This window comes from Condylostylus longicornis, unplaced genomic scaffold, assembly GCF_029603195.1.
Source record: "Condylostylus longicornis isolate FDR11 unplaced genomic scaffold, ASM2960319v2 ptg000027l, whole genome shotgun sequence".
Lineage (NCBI taxonomy): Eukaryota > Metazoa > Arthropoda > Insecta > Diptera > Dolichopodidae > Condylostylus > Condylostylus longicornis.
Window position 1 is genome coordinate 1,911,956 of NW_026577996.1, and position 23,387 is coordinate 1,935,342.

Below are 23,387 nucleotides of genomic sequence, written 5' to 3' on the forward strand. Positions count from 1 at the left end.
TTAAAATATTTTTCTCATTAAATGTGTTCGTTGACCATTTATGTGCAAAGAAAAACTTAAAAAATCAAAAAAACTAACGACATTGAAAACATTAACGACAAAAATGCCCCCAATTCTTTCATATTTGTTTTTTTTTATTTTTTAATAATCTCGAATAAATTCATTGATGTCTGACTTGGCCCGACGGGTGAACTAACATTGTCTTATTTAAAAGGGCCGTAATAGTGGTGTCATTTTAAATAGTGGCTTCGGTTGACATGAGCATATTATTATGGATGTTTTGAAGCACTTTTTAGTTAGCGTGTCCTTTGTAAATTAGGTGATTTTCTCACTGCGAGGGAGCAAGGGTCGGATTAGTAAACTCGCTGGTGTTTACTTTTATCTTACATTGTGGCATCGTGTTTCTTTTATGGGTGTTACCGAGCTAATACAACAGATAACGAACTTCAATGTCTGTACTAGGTTTGCAGCTGGAAAAAGAAGGTACGACAATATTGCTTCCAAGAGGAAACTTCCGCTGGGCTGATCTTTTGACGAGTTCTTTAACTACCGCTCTAACAGGTTCTTCATCTCTCATACCGTAAAAGGTATGTGTCCTTCTTTGGCAGAATTACTACGATGTAGAATAGTTTTCCTATTACCTCGTCGGTTTGTAATCGCTGGCATGACAGGATATGCCATCAATGCTTTTTTGAGAGAAATTAATAGTTTGTTTTGTTTTTCTCTTATGCAATTTCACATGCTTACTTGAACACGTTCTTCTTTTCTTTGTTTTTGAAAATATTAAATTCTTATTTTCATTTCTATTGATTAATACTACTAGGTTGAAAAATCTAAAAATAAATATGTAAATATTTAGAATAAGTTTTACCACTTTCTTTAAAAAAATATTTTGATTTCTAACCATAATCATGTGTGGAGAATAATTTAATAAAAAATAATTAACAATTTAATGTACTAGACATGAATGTACAGCAGCTATATGCGAGTATATAAAAATAACAAAACTCTATGATTTGTTTTCATTAATATTTCAAACTATATGCATATACATAGACCCTCTTTTTCAATTATAATTGAAATGTTCAACGGATACTTCGTTAAATATCGCGTGCAATACTTGTATAAGGTCTACTTTTATTCATCTAATATCCTCCATATAATACATTTGATAATTAACAATTTATTGGTAATGTCTAACAATTATTTTATTGACCTACCTATCATATTTTCTTTTCCAAATCCAAGCCCACTTATACACAAACACAATACACCACAATTTATATCAAAGAAGGTTATTGTACTCGCTCATACCACATGTAGGTACTTTTCAAATTAATTGTAATTACAAATGTTTCCGGATAAACACAGCGAATTTTTTCTATTGCAAGAAAAATTAAAATCATTTTGTTAAGAAAAGCTTATTTAAATAGGATTTTAAGTTATTTAACCTCAACCTCAGTTTTAAGTTTTATACTCTCAACCTTTACTTTTATACCATTTCCGGAGACTATGCATGCCCTCTAATTACGATACGATTATTTAAAACAAATTCCTTGCAAAATAAAATTTTAGTATCATAACCGATTCCATTGTTTTCAGAACAATGTTTCCCAAATAAATTCTACTCTATTATTTTCTTCGATTACGTTATCACATTATACAGTATTACACTTATTTTATTTTGTTTACAAACAATAGTATAACAGATTTTCTTCTTTATATAAAATCAAAATACAAAATTGACATTTCATTATTGCCTTGCCAGTTGCCACAATATTTACATTCTCTCTTTGTTTACATCGCTTTCGCTTTCCATTCGCTCTATATTTCAAAAAACAATTTCGATTTTGCGCATTTTCTCTCAAGTGATAATAAAATGCGGCTTTTAATTCTCCCAAATGAATTGATACGAATGTATATGTGTGAAATATAAGGATGTGTGAATATGGAACTTTGTTTCTTTTTTGAAAATAGCAAAGGAAATGTTGTAATTAAAGTCCATGCAGCATAACAATTTCTCGTATCGTTCATTCACTCGCTCATACATTCTATTTAGAAGAAATATCCTTGGTCGAAAGTAAAGTGTAATGAAATTTCACTTGAAAAATTATTCTAGTATCATTAAGTGTAGGAACAATAAAGGGTGTGTAAATTTTAATTTTCCTTTTTAAAATTAATTAAATTTTTTGTTATAAATTTTAAATACAAAATTAAATGGACTAGATAGACTATAGAGTGTATAGACTCGTTTTTCTCTTGATAAATTTATTTTAAAATAATAGCCTATGAAATTTTCAATTAATTACCGTTTATTAAAGAATGTTATAATTTAAATGATTGCAAGTAAAGTGTTAAACGCCGGTGGTTTTATAAAAGTTTTTATAATATAAGAAAATTAACATATCATAAATAAATAAATAAAAACATTCACGAGTATTACGGAAAAAAAGGGATATTTTATTAATTAATTTTTGAAATCATTAAAAGTGAATGAACTCAACAATATCGAAGCGTTTATTTACCCCAGGAAACGTGTATAAGAAGAACCAGGAAACGTGTATATTACATTTATGATTTGTTATGATTTTATATCTGCAAGCATCTTACCTATTTCCTGTATATATTGAATTGTAAGCTATAGATACACATAAGTACATACACAGACATATTCTGTGCATATCACTACTCTTAAATCTTCCCGGAATAAATTGCAAAAATATACAATAACCTACATATACTGTTATTTTATGGTTGTTGTTTATTTCCTTAACACCACATACATATATGTACATATTTGTATGTGTACCACATTTTTTATCCGATTTAGAATGAACGTGTGAGTGTTTGTAAACAAATTTTTGGTAAATCATTTTAGTAATTTTATTTAATTCTTTAACATTAACAAATCTTAAAAAAATTCAAAGTCATATTCAACTCGAGTCATTAGTGTAATATAATTATAGAACCATGGTAATAAAATTGTTTTCACCAAATTTCTTACAAGAGACCTTTTTACATAAAAATGTGCTTGGAGCTTTAGCTAATATACGTGAGTACTTGTGTAAGTGCAAAACATGAGTTGTTATGTGTTCCTTAAAATCCTATATGTTATAATTTAATTTATTTCAGTTGCACATTAGAACCTTATTAGAACGACTTGAAATTGGAGAACGCCTATTGAACATTTACGGCTCAGGAAATTTTTACTTTTGCAACTGTTTCACTGCTTACGAGTATTTGTATTCTAGAGGTATATTTTCAAGAACGCACACATGCAATTATATTTTTAGTTAACGCAATCGATTTGCATTGATGCTATTATTTAGTTGCTTACGCAAAGATTTTACAATCAAGTGGTAATTGCAAAACTATAAATTGCATGTCTGCCTGAGCCAACATGTGTAAATTATTATATTTAATTTCATAACATTTCGAAAAAAAACGTGGAGCAATTATTTGTGTCGTATGTTTGTTTTTTACAAAGAACTGATTCAAGAATTTAGTGCAATTTCACACAACGAGATTTGTGTTCATACGGCAGCCCGAATAATTGAGTTTTACTGTAATTACTGAAATTATTGTCATCAGGTAAAAAATTAATTATGTATGAAATTTGTCCAGCATGACATGCAAGTTTAAATAAAATATTTTTGTTTAAAAAGTTTTTTTTTATCACCAAACTGAGGTGTTGAAAAATAAATTTATTTAAGTATATTTTTTTTTGTTATACACGTTGTAAATTCCAAGCAGGGTGAATTACTTTCAATTTTCCCAACATGCACGTGATACTTTTGTATGCTATCAAAAGGACTTTGGACGAAACATACATTTTTTAATGCTGAACATTTGAATTCTATCACAAAAAAAACAAAGATAATACCGCAATCCCAGCAAACTTTTTTTAATCTTCAAAGAAGATAATTTGTATAGCGAAACCTCATTGATAAAATGCTTTCGAGTTTTAATTTTATTTTATATTAAAAAGAAATATTCCAATATAAAATGCCTTTTCAATAAAAAGAAGATAAAAATGTATCGACTGCCATGGCATCTCTGATGCAAAAGAATTTAAAATAGCTTGCAGAAGTGTTGTGCAATGAAAAAAGTTTCGCATTGTTCAGTTTATACCCGTATATGAAAAAGTAAGTTCCGCACGCATTTGAAAAAGTAAGCGTAAAAATGCTATTATAGTGATTCAAAATTTGATTAAATTTGACACATCATGTGAAATTCTTTCGCAAAATAAAACGATGTTTGTTGTATTCTAAAGAAGTAACGACGTCCGCATTATTGTACCATTGTACTCATTTTTCGATTGCGGGGTGTCGGGTGGTTTTATCTATGAAATTTTATTTAAGATAAAACCGTTAAAAAGTTGCAACAATGCTTTAAGCGTTATAAAAGAAATTTGTATATTTTTAGCATTTAAGAGTCCCTGCCTCAAAGGCCATATCACCTAAGTTGACACGAATCAACGATTCGTATCTTGATAAATATTGTTTATTGGGATAATTTAAGTATTTTTAATGCATGCCAAGGAAAATTAGAACTTATATGTTTTTTAAGGAAAAATTTTTTGCACGTACTACAAAATAGTTTTACTTCTAAATGGTCAGAAAAGAGTATTCATTTGCACATTTTCAAGGATGTCAACTTTAATACTTTTAGCATTATCGTAAATTTATCAAGTGAAGTTTTCATATAAATTCAAATATTATTTTGTAAATTTACATAAAACATTTGATGCGTTATGTGCAAAATTTAATAAATGCTGAAGAGAAATTAAATATTGAACATAATCCCCCCCCGTCCCGTTCCACTCCAGACACTTACTCTGTTTACAACACAACAAAACCCACCATTCTCACATATCAATTTCAACATTCAATTCAATTTTTGATTTCATTTCAATTGAACATTAAAATTTTTCTTATCGTAAATAATAATTTCTTATTTTGTTAATTTTGTGTAATTAGTTGATCTCGGAGCGTTTCTAACGTTAGACACCCCCAAAATTAATCAAGTACAAGTGAAATTCAAAAGTGTTTTTTTCAAGTTTTTTTTTTCTTCTCATCAAAATGTCAACTTTTTTCAGAAAGGTTCAAGTTATTTTTAAAAATTTGATTTATTTAAATTATAAATTTGAGTGTATATTTTGCACATGAGTGTACAATATATATGTACGTACATATATATATTTATATTATTTTTAAAAAGAAGCACATGCATACACACATTATATTAACAGAAAACAACAAAAAAAAGGAAAAACAAAATATTAGACGCCGCGCCAGATTCATTCAAGTCATTAATCGATCGAAATCTATTTACTCTCGGTTTAATTACTATAAGCCAGGTTGTACAATAAAAATGAAAATATACCTGTGTATTATTTGCGCAATAAGTTGTCTTAAATTTCGCGAAAGGGGGCAAAAATTCTATAAAACTCGGTTACTTTAATACTTCAATTTGTGTAATTAATGTCGCGTTATATTCACTTTTTTTTTATTTGAATGTTAAGTGATTAATAATTTTTTTTATTTATAATTATTGAAGAGAAAAGAATTGAAAACTAGAAGTATGTTATTCCCATTGCAATGTTAAGTTTCTAAAGGAAATATGCATTAAAGTAGAAATTCAAAATGTACTAGTATTCCAATTCAAATAATAATCTTACTTTTAGCACAATTTTTAGCGTCAACAATTTTTGTTCAGAGCACGCCGTAATGAAATCACATTGTCATAGCTGAGTGTACTTATTTCCAGTTTTAATTTTTTTATGCTTTAGTGACACATGTTAGAATCGGTTTCTTAAAATACATATTATGTATTTATGAATACATATATGTATATTTTATTTACGCGTGATATGTATAATAGAATACACAAGAAAATGGTTCTAAAACGGCACGTGATGTTAAAAGAATGGGCCGCATTCGACATACGTTAACGTGAATGTGTATGTCAAAAATCGTAATACTATCAAAACTATTTGACAAGTTACTTCCAATAATCTTAATACTAAAAAAAGATTATTCAAGCAGCCCCCAAAATTAGAATTAAGTAAAGATTCAATGCAATTTTATGTAATATTTTCACACGTTTTCTAATTTAATTTGTTATACTATAAAATTTAAGTAAATGATGCGGAATATTTCCATGTTATATTAAATCTATAAAATTTATTTTTAAATTATAAACGCTCATCATTATTAAATTGAAACCACAAATGGAACAAGTTTATGAACATAGAATTAAGTAATTATTTCGTTTCTACCGCAACAGTCAACTTTAAAAGTACATACGAGAACATAAGTCATTTTTTTTAGGTTATGTATAATGATTGCTTCAATATTATGTTATTATGTACATACATATATATATGTATATGTATTATTATTTATTTTCTACTTAAAATTTAACAATATTCATGTACATTAATACCACTTTTAATCTAGAGCGACATTTAAAACTCTGTAAAATTACTTGTTAAAATTGCAAAATTATCATTTCGACGGAATCATAATATTCTCTATCTATTAAAAGCTTTACTTACATAAAAATTGAATTTAATATGAAGGTCTTTGAAGAGTACTTTAATTTCAATATATGCAATAATTATGCATTTGATATCTCCCTATTCTAGCATATTGAAATTTATTTATAATAAATTATTTTTAAAGTTATTTTAAATGGAAGTTCGTTGTTTTAAATTTCTTATATTCATATTTCATTTATATATCAATGATTTAATTGTCATTACTTGAATCCTTATAGTTTTTTGCTATAGATATGTAAATGTCAAAATAAATTATAATTGTCGTATTAAAAAAAAAGAATTTCGTGTATTATTTAAAGTTACTGACTTGTATTCATAATGTAGATTTATGAAATATGAGATTAATGTCATAATAAGTAAGCCGATATTAGTTATTACCCAATAAAAAGCAGAATTTCCATAAACAAATTAAAAATTAGACAATAGAAATTAATTTGAATTGTTTTTATTTTTATAGCTATCATTTCGGAATTCAAAATCAGCAACTGAAACAAAGATAGAGGAAACAGATGCACCCACAGAAATACCAGTCTCAACATATTCTGTTATAAATGAAAAAGAATTACTTCAGCAATTAATTCGAAAACGGCCGTTAGTTGTCGCTCTTAGCGGGTAATAAATAAACAGAAAAATGATAATTTTTGACTTTTTTTTCATGTTTAATAAATTTTTTTTTTAATTTTAGGCTAATTACAGTAGAATTACGTTTGAATAAAATTCATGGTAAGTTTTGCAAACAATTTTTTCTTTTGTTTCAATATTTTAATTTTTTAATTCTTGCAATGCATTTATTCGAATGTTATGTGCTTTTACATTAATGTGTAATACTGAACCTTTCAAGATGTGTACGCATTGAACTGATGCACGCACACTCCTTCTTTTATGCTTCCTACACCTTCTCCTCATAGAAAATAAAATTTATACATAGGAGATATTGTGTGAGACTCATAAAAGAAGCGTAGAGCATACGCCCTATGCATATACGTGCAAACAAGCTCATTATTTTTATTTGATTCTCAATACTTCTTAGAGTACATAATAACATAAATATTACAAGTTTCTTATAACTGAAAGCAGCGCATTTAGTGCCCTCTATTTTTATACCCGTACGAACGTATGTTCGAAGGGTATACTAAATTTGCCTTACCGTTTGTAACGCTAAGAAATAACGGTGTTAGATATAGACTCAAGTGTATGTTTTTGATCAGCGTCAAATTCTGAGTTGATTTAGCTTTGTCTGTCTGTCCGTCCGTCCGTCCGTCCGTCCGTCCGAACGATAACTCAAAAACTAATTGAGCTAAGTTCACCAAATTTTCACAAATGATTTACTGTAGTAAGTGCCAGAACCCTATTTAAATTGGACGTGATCGGGGTACCGGTTCGGGTAGCTGCCATACAACTTCAAAATTTATTTGGCTATATCTCAGAAACTATAAAAGTTGTGGTATTGAAATTTCACACAAACGAATATATTAGTAGGGCCAATGTGTGTCATAAAAGTTGTTGAAATTACTTGGCTCCTTCTGGTACCTGCCATACAACTTCAAAAGTTATTTGACTATATTTCAGAAACTATTAAAGCTATGGTATTGAAATTTCACACAAACGAATATATTAGTAGGGCCAATGTGTCTCATAAAAGTCGTTGAAATTACTTGGCTCCTTCTGGTACCTGCCATACAACTTCAAAAGTTATTTGACTATATTTCAGAAACTATTAAAGCTATGGTATTGAAATTTCACACAAACGAATATATTAGTAGGGCCAATGTGTCTCATAAAAGTCGTTGAAATTACTTGGCTCCTTCTGGTACCTGCCATACAACTTCAAAAGTTATTTGACTATATTTCAGAAACTATTAAAGCTATGGTATTGAAATTTCACACAAACGAATATATTAGTAGGGCCAATGTGTCTCATAAAAGTCGTTGAAATTACTTGGCTCCTTCTGGTACCTGCCATACAACTTCAAAAGTTATTTGGCTATATCTCAGAAACTATAAAAGCTGTGATATTGAGATTTCACACAAGTGAATATATTAGTAGGGCCAATGTGTCTCATAAAAGTTGTTGAAATTACTTGGCTCCTTCTGGTACCTGCCATACAACTTCAAAAGTTATTTGACTATATTTCAGAAACTATTAAAGCTATGGTATTGAAATTTCACACAAACGAATATATTAGTAGGGCCAATGTGTCTCATAAAAGTCGTTGAAATTACTTGGCTCCTTCTGGTACCTGCCATACAACTTCAAAAGTTATTTGACTATATTTCAGAAACTATTAAAGCTATGGTATTGAAATTTCACACAAACGAATATATTAGTAGGGCCAATGTGTCTCATAAAAGTCGTTGAAATTACTTGGCTCCTTCTGGTACCTGCCATACAACTTCAAAAGTTATTTGGCTATATCTCAGAAACTATAAAAGCTGTGATATTGAGATTTCACACAAGTGAATATATTAGTAGGGCCGATGTGCTTGATAAAATTCGCTAAAATTTCTTAGCTCTTTCTAGTAGTTGCCATACAACTTCAATACTAGTTTGGCACAACCAGTATTTTGAAAAACACATAGTACTGAAATTTTGCATAAATTAATATGGTAATACGGCAACTTAAAGTCATAGTCTGCCCCATAGTTAGTTATGGCACATTAGTTATTCGCACATAGGATAACAAATTCGTACGGGTATCACAGAGTTGACAAGGTCAACTCTATTTTTTTTCTCGTTATTACTAAAGCTAGGTGGGTGACTAGCCTACTGTAGGTGTTAATTTTAATTGATGAACTTTATTTGATTACCTGTTAAAATGTTAAAATAAAGTTGTTAATTTCTTGTTGTATTCAGTGTCAGTACTTTCACTATGATTTTTTCTCTCTTATTATTTCATTAACGATTCTCATGGCATTTGGTTTGAAGAGAAACGTAATTATACCTTGAGTATAAAGCGAAATATGTAATAACATATCCCAAATCTAAACTGTCACATAATATTTATTTTGATGGTATTAAATCTCATTTTAATCAAGAATTTAAACCCTCCCACTACTTTTTTTATTATCTTAACTTAAAATTTTAATTCATTCCGGAAACCATTTTTCAATAATTCCGTAAATTAATTTTAAACCCTTTGCGTTGTTCAATATTTTTCATGGAAAATCTCAATCATATTAAGTCACAAATTATGTTATGATGTCAAATCAAAGGAATACTTACAAGTATGATCATTTTAAAAATCATTAAACCAAATTTTTTTTTGATTTTTCCACACTCTTTGGAAAACTTGACAACAAAATCGTCATTATACATGTATACATATTTGAAACAAATACTCGTATAAAAAATGTTATTTTTGTGTAGACTTCAAAATTTACTGCTAGGGAATAAAATAAGGGAACACAAATGTAACGTACAGAAATTTCAATTCCCTTATTCACTGCACATAAAGTCTAGACAATTTTTATTTGTAATTTTTTTAAGACAAAAAATTCTTTGATCCATGACGAAGTTAATGTCGATGGCAAAATAACAAATTGAAGGAAGAATAATTATTAATTGAATGAAGTTTTTTTAAAACAGTTTTTAATAAATAAGTAAATCTTAAAGATCAGTCACGTTCGGAATCTTGTACAATTAATTTGGTGACACAAAGAATATAAAAAAATTTGTTGCAAAGAAAATTTAATTGAAAAATTATTAAAAATTTTTGTAATTTCTGATTTAATAAGAGAAAACAAAAAAAAATGAAATGTTTAAGAAAATGATTGAATAATTATGGTAAATTGTATGAAATGTTTGTTGTGTTTTCCAAAAAAGTTCAAAGAAAACGATAATGTATTTGTTGTAAAAGAAATCAAACTTAAAAACTCAAAAAATTTTAATAAAATTAATTGTAGTAATCGTCACATTTTTAAAAAGAAATTTAAAAAATTTTTAAATTATAATATCAACTCAAAAAAGTCAAAACAAAAGGAAATATTTTTGAGGCACAAGGAAATTTGTCATAAAAATTATATTTTTGAAAGCAGATACAATCGGATTAAAAAGAAGCGTCAACACTCAAATAGAAATCTCAGAGGTAAATGTTTCACCACAATTATCAAATAACTGTATTGTAATGATTGTATACGAATATTTAACTGTAAAACTTGCATGTGTGAAAATTTCGAGTGTAACGCTTGACAACGCTTTGGCAACTGTAGGAACTTACTCAAGAACTAAATATTTAGGAATATGTAATAAATATAATTGGTTCTACAGTCACATAGTTTTTAGAAGAGCCAAAAAATTACAGAAGAAAATTTTTTAAAATTTCATGGCTTTAACGCTTGAAGCAGCTCGAAATGTCAAAATATTTTTTTCAATCTTTTTTTTCTTAATTTTTGTTGAAGTTGTCTAATATTAGTTTTAAATTTTTCATAAAATTAAAACATTCAATAAAAAAATTAAAATTTTTGAGGGAAATTTATGGATCTAGCTAGTCTGATGTACGTATTTATTTTATAGCTGTAAATTTTATGTATCAAGTAAACAATTGATTCAAATCAATTATATTTTCGATTTAGACAATTAGAAGATTGGAAAGAGAATGAGGAACAGAAATGTTTATGCATAAAATTGAAAAAATTATCCGTATATATGCTTATGTTCATACTTACATATACAATAATTTTGAAACTGGAAATTAAATTAAAAATATTAAAAAACTAATAAGTTTTTCAAAAATTCCAATTCATTATTAAAAATTTAATATTTTCACATTCTATTTGATAATCGGATTATAAGAACAAATTTTTTCTTCTTCCTTTTAAACATTTTCATCACTTTGAACATTTTTATCGGGCAATCTTTATGGTTGGATAACAAATGAAGTAAAGTTCAGAGAGCTGGCTTTGATTTTTCTTTTTCTTTCTAAAGTTTATTCGATTCTCGCTGTCACTTTTTGTTTTTTAATTTTTTCATTTCCAATATCGTATACACTTGAGAAACTTTGCGCTAGAAAAACGTCTTATATACGAAAGTGAAAATGTTTAAAAAGGATGAATATTCGTAGCGTTTCATAGTTTTGCCAATTATTATCCACGAATTAATATGACACATTTTTGTCAAATGAAACTATTTACTGAAACGTCATATCAATTTTTTTTTTACATTATATTTGTAACCTTAAAGTTATTATGTAGCAAAACTATTTGTTCCAAAAACTAGAACCAAAAATTTCCATTCCATTCTTTTTATTTTAAATAAAGTATAACGTACAGATTGATGTTAGATATTTCATTTGTATGAAGGTCTCTTTAAAATCACATCAACATACCTTACAAGCACATGTCAATTTGTACAATTGAAAAACAAATACAAATAGTTGATCAACTTGTATACTTACTTGTATACTATGTTTTTTACAAATTTTCTTTAAAAGCTCTTTACCAATTTTATTTAGGTTTATTCTTTAATTAATATTTAATTTAATATAAATAAAAGAGTACATACTTCATATTGTTTATGTTCATCTTTATATACCCATTACGTTCATGCAAACCATGCAAACATATTACATGTCAATATGTGTTCGCATACAAAGTATGTAAGTTTATGTTCTCATGAATTTCCGGTCTTAATATTTAAATAATATTATTGGTATTTTTTAATTTTTTATTATTTTTTTAGTATTATTTAAAATGTTTTTGTTTTTTTTTGCTAGAATATGGAATTTGATCAATTGTTACAGTTGAATAATTTATAGTCACACTAAACTGAAGCCGATCCTTCATCTCTTTAAAATCTAATATTTTTTTATTCTTGTATATACATACATGTTTATGTTCATGTTACTGAGTGTATACACACAATTTATAATACGTAGATGTACATATGTATGAACACAAATGTACGTACACATGTGCAAATATATACTATAGATGATATGTAGAATTCCCGCAATTTTGTAATAATTTTTAGAAATTGATTGGGGTCTTATTGTTATACTACATATCTTAGTTTCTATTTGAAAAAATAAAAATCGGAACCAAATTAAAGAACAAAAAAAAATTAACTGAATCCAAGTTGTAGTTTTATATTGTTTAGGTTTTTGTTTTTTTCCTATTATATTTGTATAATATAAAATTTATAGGAACTTTATAAAATAACTAATAAATACAATAAAGGTAGCAGCACCCATAAGTTTAAACATTTACATCATTTTATATTTTATTAACTACCTACTAATTTGAATATAAAACAAGTGAACAGTTTTGTAAAATAAACAATTTAAGGCATGAAAAAATTAAAGCTCACCCTGTCAATTTTAGGATACCAGTTACAATCAATTACGAAAATTTCGAATATCACAATATCATAACCATTATGTTCTTAAAATTTCATAGATTTATAGATTTGTACAACCGAGTAACGGCGCACCACGACCACGTATAGTGAGCTATAGTGACCACATCCTGATTGCGGAGCATTCCCCTACTGCACCTGCTCGAGATCTATCTTCCTAGTTGCGGTAAACCGCAACTTCGCCTCAGTGAAAACGAAACGCCTTAGTATTTCCCTTCTCCTACGAGCGAGAGCATCACATTCTATTATTTTTTCCCTACAGAATCTACAAATGTCTATACTCTACAAAATAAAAAAAAATAAAAAAAAACGCATATGGTGTAGTAAGTGATGATTGTAATTTCACAAAATCTTAGCACTAAAAAATAACTTCATCCTTACAATACATTTGTACTAAAACACCACGTTTTCTCAACTACATTTAACAGATCTAAAAAATTACTAAAAATATTATTTTCCAAAATTTTTGTCTAATACCTAAATGTCAAATTTCAACGGTTTACCTGCAACGTCAATTTTCTCTATTTAGCAAGCTCTGTGCATATATTTATGTATGTACACAAGCTTACGTTATTTAATTGCATTTTGTCATAGTGACACTCAATCTGTTATGAATGCACTGTAAAATTCACCCATAATGGGTTTATTTATGTTGTTAAGAATGAAATGGCAAATTTTTTATTCATCACAGAAAAAAATATATTCAATGTGTACGAATACGAGTACAATACTCCAATTTTTATGCGCATTTAATTTGTGAATTTTTTTGAATGCGTTTAAGTTAACTTTTATTTTATTTGATTGGATTTATCTGTTAGTAGCCATTTTGTTTTTTTATATTATTAATAATATTATACATACGAGTGTATGTTCATTACAATCTTTCTCATTACAACATGCCACTAACAATTAATTTAAAGGTATTCGGATCAAGGAAATTATATTTAATTTAAAAAAAATTAAAAATTTACAATTATTTTAAATTAAAAATCAAAATATTTAGAACACTTGTAAGTGCGCACCTACACCTATTTTACACTTTTTATTTTATTTAAATAAGGTTCATTTTAGAAAACTTGTGTTTTACAAATATTTATTAAGGTTACGTTGGGATGAAATTTCAAGGCCTGGTTATATATATATCCGACATTTTTATTCAAACAAGTGGGAAGAAGTGAGTAAATTTAGCTTAGTTTAATTTTCAAACATTTAAGTTCAGTTAGTTAGTATGCGAGGAAAGGTGACACACTGAACGCAGCCATCTAGCAAGGCCAATAGAAACAATCCTTTTACAACACACCTCTCCTTGCTAAATCCATTCAAATTCTTGACAAAGTTCAGTAGATCATTCGCGGGCGCCCCGGATAGTTGCTCCAATTCGCCAAATCGATATTCTCTCAAAAAACGTCAGGAGCACGTGTTGCATTTCATTGACCAACCCGATGTCTCGGCATCACCGGCAAACATCCACTAAGTAAATGTGCAGCTTCCTTGCCATCTTTCTCAGTAAACAGTATCCCGTCTAAATGGCCGCAATTCTGAGTTCACCGCTGCTTAATGTAAGTATTGGTGCTACATATCTCTTTTTTTTAAATAATATACACGAATCAGTGAAAATTTTAAACTTTTTTCATGACATATAGAAAAGTGACAAATTGCATTGTTTCTCTTAGAAATTTATTTTATAATATTAATTTATTTAAAGAATCAAAATGCTATGCAATTGAAATTTATATCTGTTATATAAGATTTAGTTCACAACATGACAAAAACAAATTTTTGAGTTCCAGTTGACAATAAATTTAAATTCAAACACAAATTATTATTAGCTAATCGATTCTAGTCAATTCCAATTGGTTAAGGTCAATTTAAGTTAAAATTTTCTTTTCAAATAAAACAATAATAACATTTTTGTTTTATGAAATAACTTTTCAATCAAATAATTTTATTGAATTATGAATAAAAAAAAATCTAAAAATATTTCACAATTGAATTCTTCAATATTTTTGACAAATACACTCGCCCGCCTTCCCCGCTTATCCGTCCTCATATTTAATGTGTTATTATTTGTGTATAATTCAAATCCAATTTGCGATTAAATTTGGCATAAAATCTTTTCATCAAAATGGTTTTGAAAAACGAAAAAAACGAATTAATAAATTTGTACAAACAAAAATTTTTATTATTTAAATTTTTCTTTGTGTTTTTTATCAAAAAAAAAAATTGGAAAGGGCAAAAAGAATTCGAATAGATTGGCTTTGAATTGTACATTGAAATCAATAATGTGATATTGTTAAAAATTTTTAAAGCAATAAAACAATAATCCATAAAATTTGACCAAAACATGTAAACAACTCCAATTGATTAGCATAATTCTTTTTTTTTTTTGGAAAAGTTTTTATCTCAACACTGAAAATGATGGTATTTTCTTTTATATTTTTTTTACGGATTATTAAATTCTCAAATTAATCACCTTCATACAAATAAAACTGAAAAATTTAAATAACTCAATTTAAAATTGAATGGTATTATCTACGATTACTTCATAAATTGGCATTTATGTAAAATACAGGAAGACTCCCTGCTTTTCCAACGCTTAAAATTTAACTTTGGTCTTTAATCAAAAAAGATTAACTTTACGAGTACTATGGTATTTTAGTCAAATATTTTTAAAAATTCTGTTAAAAACCTAATACAGTAAAAATCTGATATAGTGAACACCCAATTTTATGAATTTCCCAACACGCAAATTTTAGGATTGACTGCCTTGGCCTACAATGTGAAAAACAATTTTTGTTAGAGCCACGACCCTCCTACAATATCAACGTCCCAAGTATGAAACCCAAGGCATCCCTAAGGGAGCTGAACAGCAGTTTCCGAACACTTAAGAAACCCTGTACAAATTGCGCCGTCGGACAGCCGGTACCGGGCAGTTGCAAAGTATGTGCACGGCAGTTTCATCACCGCCCCCGCAAAATGGGGGGCAGAGCACGATTTCCTTAATCTATGCAGGTGATATCTGACCAGGCAATGGCCCGTGAGAAATTCCCAATAGCGCGAAACCCGGCTCCTGCTCATTCCCAACCGCTCTGCGGCGAACTTCCTCGAGCATGTTGGAAGAAACCCTGACAGCACCCTTTCGTGTCCCGTTAGTGACACCCACGGTGGAGGAAGGCAGACCACAGAAGGGCAGCGGCTGCACAAAGTCAACCCCAGATTCCCTCCGCGCCAGTTCATGGGCAACCGAGTCCCGCAGGGCGGGGTTCTTTCGCCCCTCCTGTGGTCCATTGTAGTGGATGATCTAATCGCTGCTCTCAGGGGCTCCGAGGCGCGTGTCTGGCGATGTGGCCTTCGTCGTGCGGGGAAAATTTGAAAGCACTATTTCTGATCTTCTACAGCAAAATTTACGTGTTGTGGAAAGGTGGTGCAAAGGCGTTGAGTTAAATATAAATCCAAGCAAGAGCACTTTGGTCGCCTTCACCAGACGCAGAAGCAGGGATAGATTAACGAGCCCAATTCTGTTTGGTGAACGTATTAGTTACTCTAGGGAGGTGAAGTATCTGGGGGTAACCCTGGATGATCGTCTCTCTTGGAATACCCATATAGATAGAGTTATCGGAAGAGCTACGGCGGCCTTGTGGACGTGTAGGAGCTTCATCGGGGGGACTTGGGGAATTAGTCCCAGAATAGCACTGTGGCTATATACGGCCCTTGCTAGGCCCATCGTCACCTATGCGTCGATTGTATGGTGCCGTAAGGCTCAGCAGGCGGGTGTGCGGGCCAAGCTGGAAAAGCTACAGAGGCTGGCCTGCCTAGGAGTGACCGGGGCAATGCGGACGGCTCCCACCGCTGCATTGGAGGTGATGATCGGATTGCCGCCACTGCACCTCCATATATTGAAGGAAGCTCGGCTAATGACTTACCGACTTCTCTCTGGCGAGGACGGGGCAGGACTAAAGTTGGCCCACAGAACTCACAGAGACTTCATTGAGAGCGATCCGATCCTAAGGATAACCATGTCGGATACCTGTCTGCCGCGGTACAACTTCGACCACAGGTACAGGGTTCTGTTTCCCGATCGATGGACGTGCGATCGGGGTGGTCCGGTACTTAGGTCGGGTTCGAGCGTGTGGTATGCGGACGGGTCCAAAACGGAGTCGGGTGTGGGTTCGGGCGTATACGGTGTCCGCCCGGACACGCGTATATATGCAACCCTTGACCCGTATTGCACAGTGTTCCAGGCCGAAATACATGCAATAGAGATCTGTCTGAGAATCAATTTGGAAAGGGGGTATAGAAACCGCACCATCTATGTGTTCTCAGACAGCAGGGCTGCACTGCTAGCGCTTCGTTCAGCTCAGGTTACATCCAAGCTGGTCTGGAGCTGCTTTGCTGCACTTATGGAATTGGCATCGGAGAACAGAGTGACGCTCATTTGGCTGCCGGGCCATAGTGGCCATGCGGGCAACGAAGTTGCCAATGAGCTGGCGCGGACGGGATCTGGGGCTGACTTGGGAAGTGTTTCTTTCGGCATGCTCCGGCGGATTCAAGGCGGAGTTGCTGGGGATGAGCACGAGGCGGGTGCGCACTATTGCGAATTTCTTCACGGGGCACTGCCCAGTGAAGTACCACCTGTATAGGCTAGGGAAGTCGGGCTCCCCCCTGTGCAGATTTTGTCGGGGTGGCGATGAGACCGCCGTGCACATTCTCTGCGACTGTCCGGCACTGGCTGTTCGGCGCCGCAATTGTCTTGGACATGGGTCCCTTAGAGATATCTCCGGCTTTCTGATTGGGACGGGGATATTATAGACGGGAGGGTGGGGGGCTACAATAAGTCAAAAATGGCTGCGGTGGCTTGGGGGGTTACTCCTGTCCCACTCGGTTCCCTTAGAATCTTCGGGTCCAGGCTCACATATACACGCGTATCCGAGCGGACACCGTACACATTCGAACCCACACCCAACTCCGTTTTGGACCCGTTAGCACACGCTTGCGCCCGGCCCAAAAACCGAGTTGGCCCGCTCCCACGTCCATCGATCGGGAAGCAGAGCCCCGTACCTTCAGTCGAAATTGTATCGTGGCAGACAGGAATCCGGCATCATAATTCTTCGGATCGCCCTCAATAAAGTCTCTGTGAGTCCTGTGGGCCAATTTTCGCCCCACCTCGTCATCGCCGGAGAGAAGTCGGTAAGTCATTAGCTGAGCCTCCTTCACTATATGAAGATGCAGTGGTGGCAATCAAATCATTATCGTCCAATCATTACCGTTAGTGGAAGCCGTCCGCATAGCCCTGGTCACTAGCAGTGCATAATCTGAAGTTTTTTCAGCCTGGCCCTAGCAACGGCCGTATATAACCACATTGCCATCCTTGGACTGATGCCCCAGGCCCCACCGATAAAGCTCCTACACGTCCACAAGACTCTATCTATCTGGGTATCACAGGAGAGGCGATGATATATGGTTACCCCCAGATACTTCAAGTCCCTAGAGTAACCAATACGTTCATCAAACAGAATTAGGCTCGTTAATTTATCCCTGCTTCTACAAGATTCTGGCGAAGGCAACCAAAGTGCTTTTTTTGAGATTTATATATAACCCAACGCATCTGCACCACCCTTCTACAACACGTAAATTTTGCTGTAGAAGGTCAGATATAGTGCTTTCAAAAAAGCCACATCGTCGGCGTAGCCCCAGACATCCGCCGCGAAGAACCTGAGTGCAACGATTAGATCATCCACCACGATGGATCACAGAAGGAGCGAATGACCGCATTTAAGTGACTCCGAAGAACTTCCGAGTCAGGAAAGTGCGTTGAGGATATCAGCTTCAACGTCTGCTTTCCGTTCTCGGTCATATAGCCATCAGGCTGTTCCATCAGGCCCAGCCCGCTAGCATACTCTTTGAAAAGCACCCTGTGAAGATGCGCGCGGCTGGGGAGTTATTCTATGCGCTTGCAGAACGCCCTCTATTAGCCTCTCTTCGCTTTCCTTATTTCCTTATTGTATATCGTGAGTGAATCTTTATACTCTTCTCACGAACCCGACGCCTTGACCATATTGGGGAGCTTTCTGGTCCTCTGTCTAAGCTTTCATCACGAGCACTTCCTATTGCTCCGGCTCGGCTTGGCGGGATAGCTGCCATGATAGGCATCAGTGATAGCCGTTGTCAGGGCCTCGACGGTCAGTTCGAAATCTACCGTTGTTCTGACAGAAGCAGGAATGAAACCAATCCGCTCCATGAGGAGCATTTCGAAATGACTCCAATCTCTGGACTGAGGCACCCGATGCATTTCTTCTGCCAAGGCCCCAGAGACAAGGATATCAAACCTAATCTGTCTATGGTCAAACATGGATCTATGGTCTCATTTAAGACATGCCATCCATCAATTCTATTACTGATAAACTCAGTGCAAAGAATGATGTCACGAACTTCTTCCGTAATTGCATTTATGAATGTCGGCCTATCGCCCTCATTCATAAATTCAAGTAGGCACTCACCTCTTTCACTTATATTACTGCTTCCCCAGAAAGTGTAGTGGGCATTGGCATCACTTTCTGTTATCAGCTGGAAGTTCCTTCTTCTACAGAAGTCCACTAGATCCTTCAACTGTTCATCTGAATGGGCACAGTCACTCGGTAGATAGGATGAGCATACAACAAACTCTGTCCAACCCCCGGGGGATCTCATCTTCACCAACGCAGTTACCTGATCCTTGGAGCAGTAATCTGGAATGGGAAGATATGTTAGGCTTTTACTAAACAAGATGCAGGTCCTATTCCTACCTACAATTGTATTATCACACAACAGCTCACCTGTTAGGCCCTCTTATGTATTTGCTTTATCCATTTAGACAAAGGGCCCACACGGGACCCCCTTTTGGCCTTCTTAACTAGCACGCCAGTAAGTTTTTTCTTTTTCGGCTCGCCCTCCCTTTTTGCCTTCGCAGGAGGTGGAGGCCTATCCGCTCCAGCTGCAACTTTTGAAGTCGTTTCAGGTTCCCCAATGGGCTTAGGTTCTTTCGGTTCCCCTCATAATTTCTGCGCCAAGCGTTGGTCTTATCGGCTCCTATGACCCTGCCCTGACGCCAACACACTGTATAAGCTTTTTCTCTTTCACCCCGACGGTTATTCAGTAGAAACTAAGAAAAATTCCGCTTTCCGTAAATCCTCCAAACCGGAATCGTCTACGGAGAAGGTGATGGAGCACCCCGTTCTTTTCTCTATCCATACGAAGCACCCTCCAAGAGCTCATCTTCAGGCTGGGATTTTTCTTCCCACAGACACAGGTAGCTGTCTGGAAATGTTGTCGCCATCTAGCACAGCTATGTTACAGCTGTCCCAAGGCTTAATCCTGCTGCAGACATTGGTAATCCAATCCCTGGTGCCCTTGTTGTTGCATGTGACGGATATCACATCGTTGATATGTCCCTGACGTTGCATGTGAAGTTATTGTTGTTGTTTTTTTATTTTTCCATTCATTGTGGTCCCACGAATAGCGTGGAAATACGGTTACCTATGGCAGAGCCCGGCATACCATGGGAAGGCCAATTTAAACAGGAGCGCGCCTGGTATCCAGAGTTAGCATATTAACGACTAAGCTCCCTCTTAGCCAGGCAGTCATCAGCATATGCTGTTCCACCTTGACTTGGCACACCTGTCACTAGCTGATTCATTTTAATTTCTTTCCACCATTTTAATTCTTGTACACTAGCTGTCAATTATTTTTCATAATTGATATTGCCGTTTACTATACCAATGAAGTAAATAAACAGCATTTTAACAACTAATTCAATAAAAATTTCCTAAAAATGAAAGAAAAATAACAGAAGCAAAACAAAAAAAAATCATTTTTCAATAAACAGAACACAAAACAGATTTAACCCTATAGTTACACACAACCACACACCCATATCGTATTTCACCTTATTAATAAAATCTAGGTTAAATTTATTTTTAAATTGATTTTAACACTAATTTTTGTATAATACGAATTGTCAGTGTGAACGCTATTATATTAGTAATCCTAATATTTAAATTTTATTACGTAATCGATACAATTATTAGAGGTTAATCACTCTTTTTTTGTAAACAATTTTAATATGTAAAATATATAATATACTATATTCGAATACGCATGTATGTATATGTATATATAGCTAACGGTTAAATATGATATGTAATAATTTTTTAAACTGTTATTATTATACCAAATATTACCCATATTGAGTACAAAAACTATAGCTGCCCACATAAAAATTTTTATAAATCTACGGAATAAAAAACAAATATTATCAATTATAAAGACCGAAAAAAGAAAGTTAATATTACCAGTTTATATACAGTTTAACTATATTGTAATAGTAGTTATTTTTAAATAGTTAAATATTATAATGAATAATAGAGTTTAAGTTTTTATAATATGGTATTTTTGTTCCATTATTGTTTTACCTAAAGGTGATTTATTGAAAAATGCAGCAGAAAACAAAATGATTTCATATAAAAACTAATTTTTATCTTTACAAAATCGATTGATGCTGACTTAACTTGATATTATTTAGTAATGAGTAGTACGAGTTTATAGTTAAAAGTAACAAAAACAGAGTTTTTCCTCATTTTAAATGAAGTAGTTCTTTAGTATTTTAATACGAAGAATTTAAACTTTTCGACATCTTGATTTTGTCTAAAATCGACTTAGGTATGTTTGTCATTCCCACAGGCTTATAGCAAACTTTTAACAAGATTTTAAAATATCCAGATCATATTTCGATTATTGATCACATATAGATTTACTTTATGTACCAGCATAAATTAGTATTAGAAAACAATTACGGTTTATATTTACCAAATCTTATGACCTTACAATTCTTTATTATATTTTTACATTTACTTTACATTTACATACTTGTATATAGGTGTATGTTACCTGTTCAAAAATTCTCTTTATAACTTTCATATGCAAACGTTCATAGGTATATGCGTGTGTTTACGTACTATGTAGTTCATAAATTTCCGGTCCAAAAAAAAAAATAAAAGAAAAGAAAATAAAAAACCCAGCGTACGTTCACATTAAAATTTCATCTGAATTATAATTAAAAATTTAAAGGCGTATAATTCTTACAAATAACAATATTAATATATATAACGACATTAATATCCGCCCTAGAATAAAAATCCATACATACATACACATGGTATATGTACGAGTATATTCATACTATGTGAATGAGCATGTACTTTTAAAATTACAGTGAAATCTCTTTGATGCCAACTCTTGAATTCTTGACAAAATTTTAATACTTAAACTGTAATATTTAACAACAAAATTAGTTAGTCATGTTGATTGTCAATCAAGAAAGTTAGATATTAAGAGCGTTAACCTTAATCCATCGTAGTTAATTATTAACTACTTCATACACAGCAATAAAAATATATTGCTGGACTTCAAGGTGAAATCACACTTTGGAGTGACGGAACGTCGAAATTTGAACTTTTATACCACAACCTCCCGCTCAGAAGCTCGCAGAAAGAAACGCCGCCCTAGGAAGATAAGACATCGTCTTCGCTTCCTCCTCATCTAAAGCTCCTGCATAAATCGTTATAAAAACTCCTGCATAGATCGTTAGCGGGTCGTCCATTAATCAATGTATTGGCATATATTTACTTCGAAATTTGCTATGTGGATGTGTCTAACGCCATTCTAAACTGATTCTCCATTAATTTAGTGCAGTTCTTTATATTCAAAATTATGTGCAACACTAGCTCAAAATGTATATGTATGCATTCTTATACTTATACCGTTTTGTGTACAATTGACCTGGCAAATTTTCACAATTGAGTGTTAATTTCTACATAACGAAAACAAAAAAAAAACCAAGAAACTTTTATTGATTTAATCTTTTAAAAATCTTAAAAAATTAACTTTGTAAAAATAATTTCTTTGTTTATTTAATTATTTGATATTTTTTCCTTTTTTTACTTTGTTTTCTGCTCTATTTTTAAGAAAACCGCATTGCCATACTTTTCAAAAATGAATTCGAATGTTGAGTTTATAATTATTGCATCCAATTAAGTTCTCAAATTCTTTATGAATCAACATTGTTCCAAAAAAAAACATGAACGTGATTAAAACATAAAGAATTTAATTTTATTATAAAAAAAGAGAAAAAAAACAGAAGAAAAATGTTGACTTTTTTAAATGTCTTCCTCTATAATTTTAAAAAAATTTTTTTCTGAATGCATGTAGGAGATGTAAAATATCTTAAGATCTAAAAACTAATAAGAAAGAAATGTTTGTCAACAACAAAAAAAAAACAAGACAGAAAACAAAAGAGAAACCGATTGATTCAATTAAATTTCCTAATTTCATAAAAAACAACAATAAGAATAAAAAACAAAGAATACACTTGTATAGCGATACGACATCAAAAATGCATAACTTTATTCATTCAGAAGAGTTCGTCCTTTTCTTTACTTA

General features: G+C 32.2%; 1 long non-coding RNA gene across 1 annotated transcript; it reads right to left on the reverse strand.

Annotated features, from left to right (window-relative positions):
- Positions 1–14,937: 14,937 nt before the first annotated feature.
- LOC129607177 (uncharacterized) lies at positions 14,938–20,797 on the reverse strand. Its single transcript, XR_008696798.1, has 3 exons — positions 19,727–20,797; positions 19,412–19,639; positions 14,938–15,027 (listed from the first exon to the last, which is right to left on the reverse strand). It is a non-coding gene; the product is annotated as an uncharacterized LOC129607177 (long non-coding RNA).
- Positions 20,798–23,387: the final 2,590 nt, after the last annotated feature.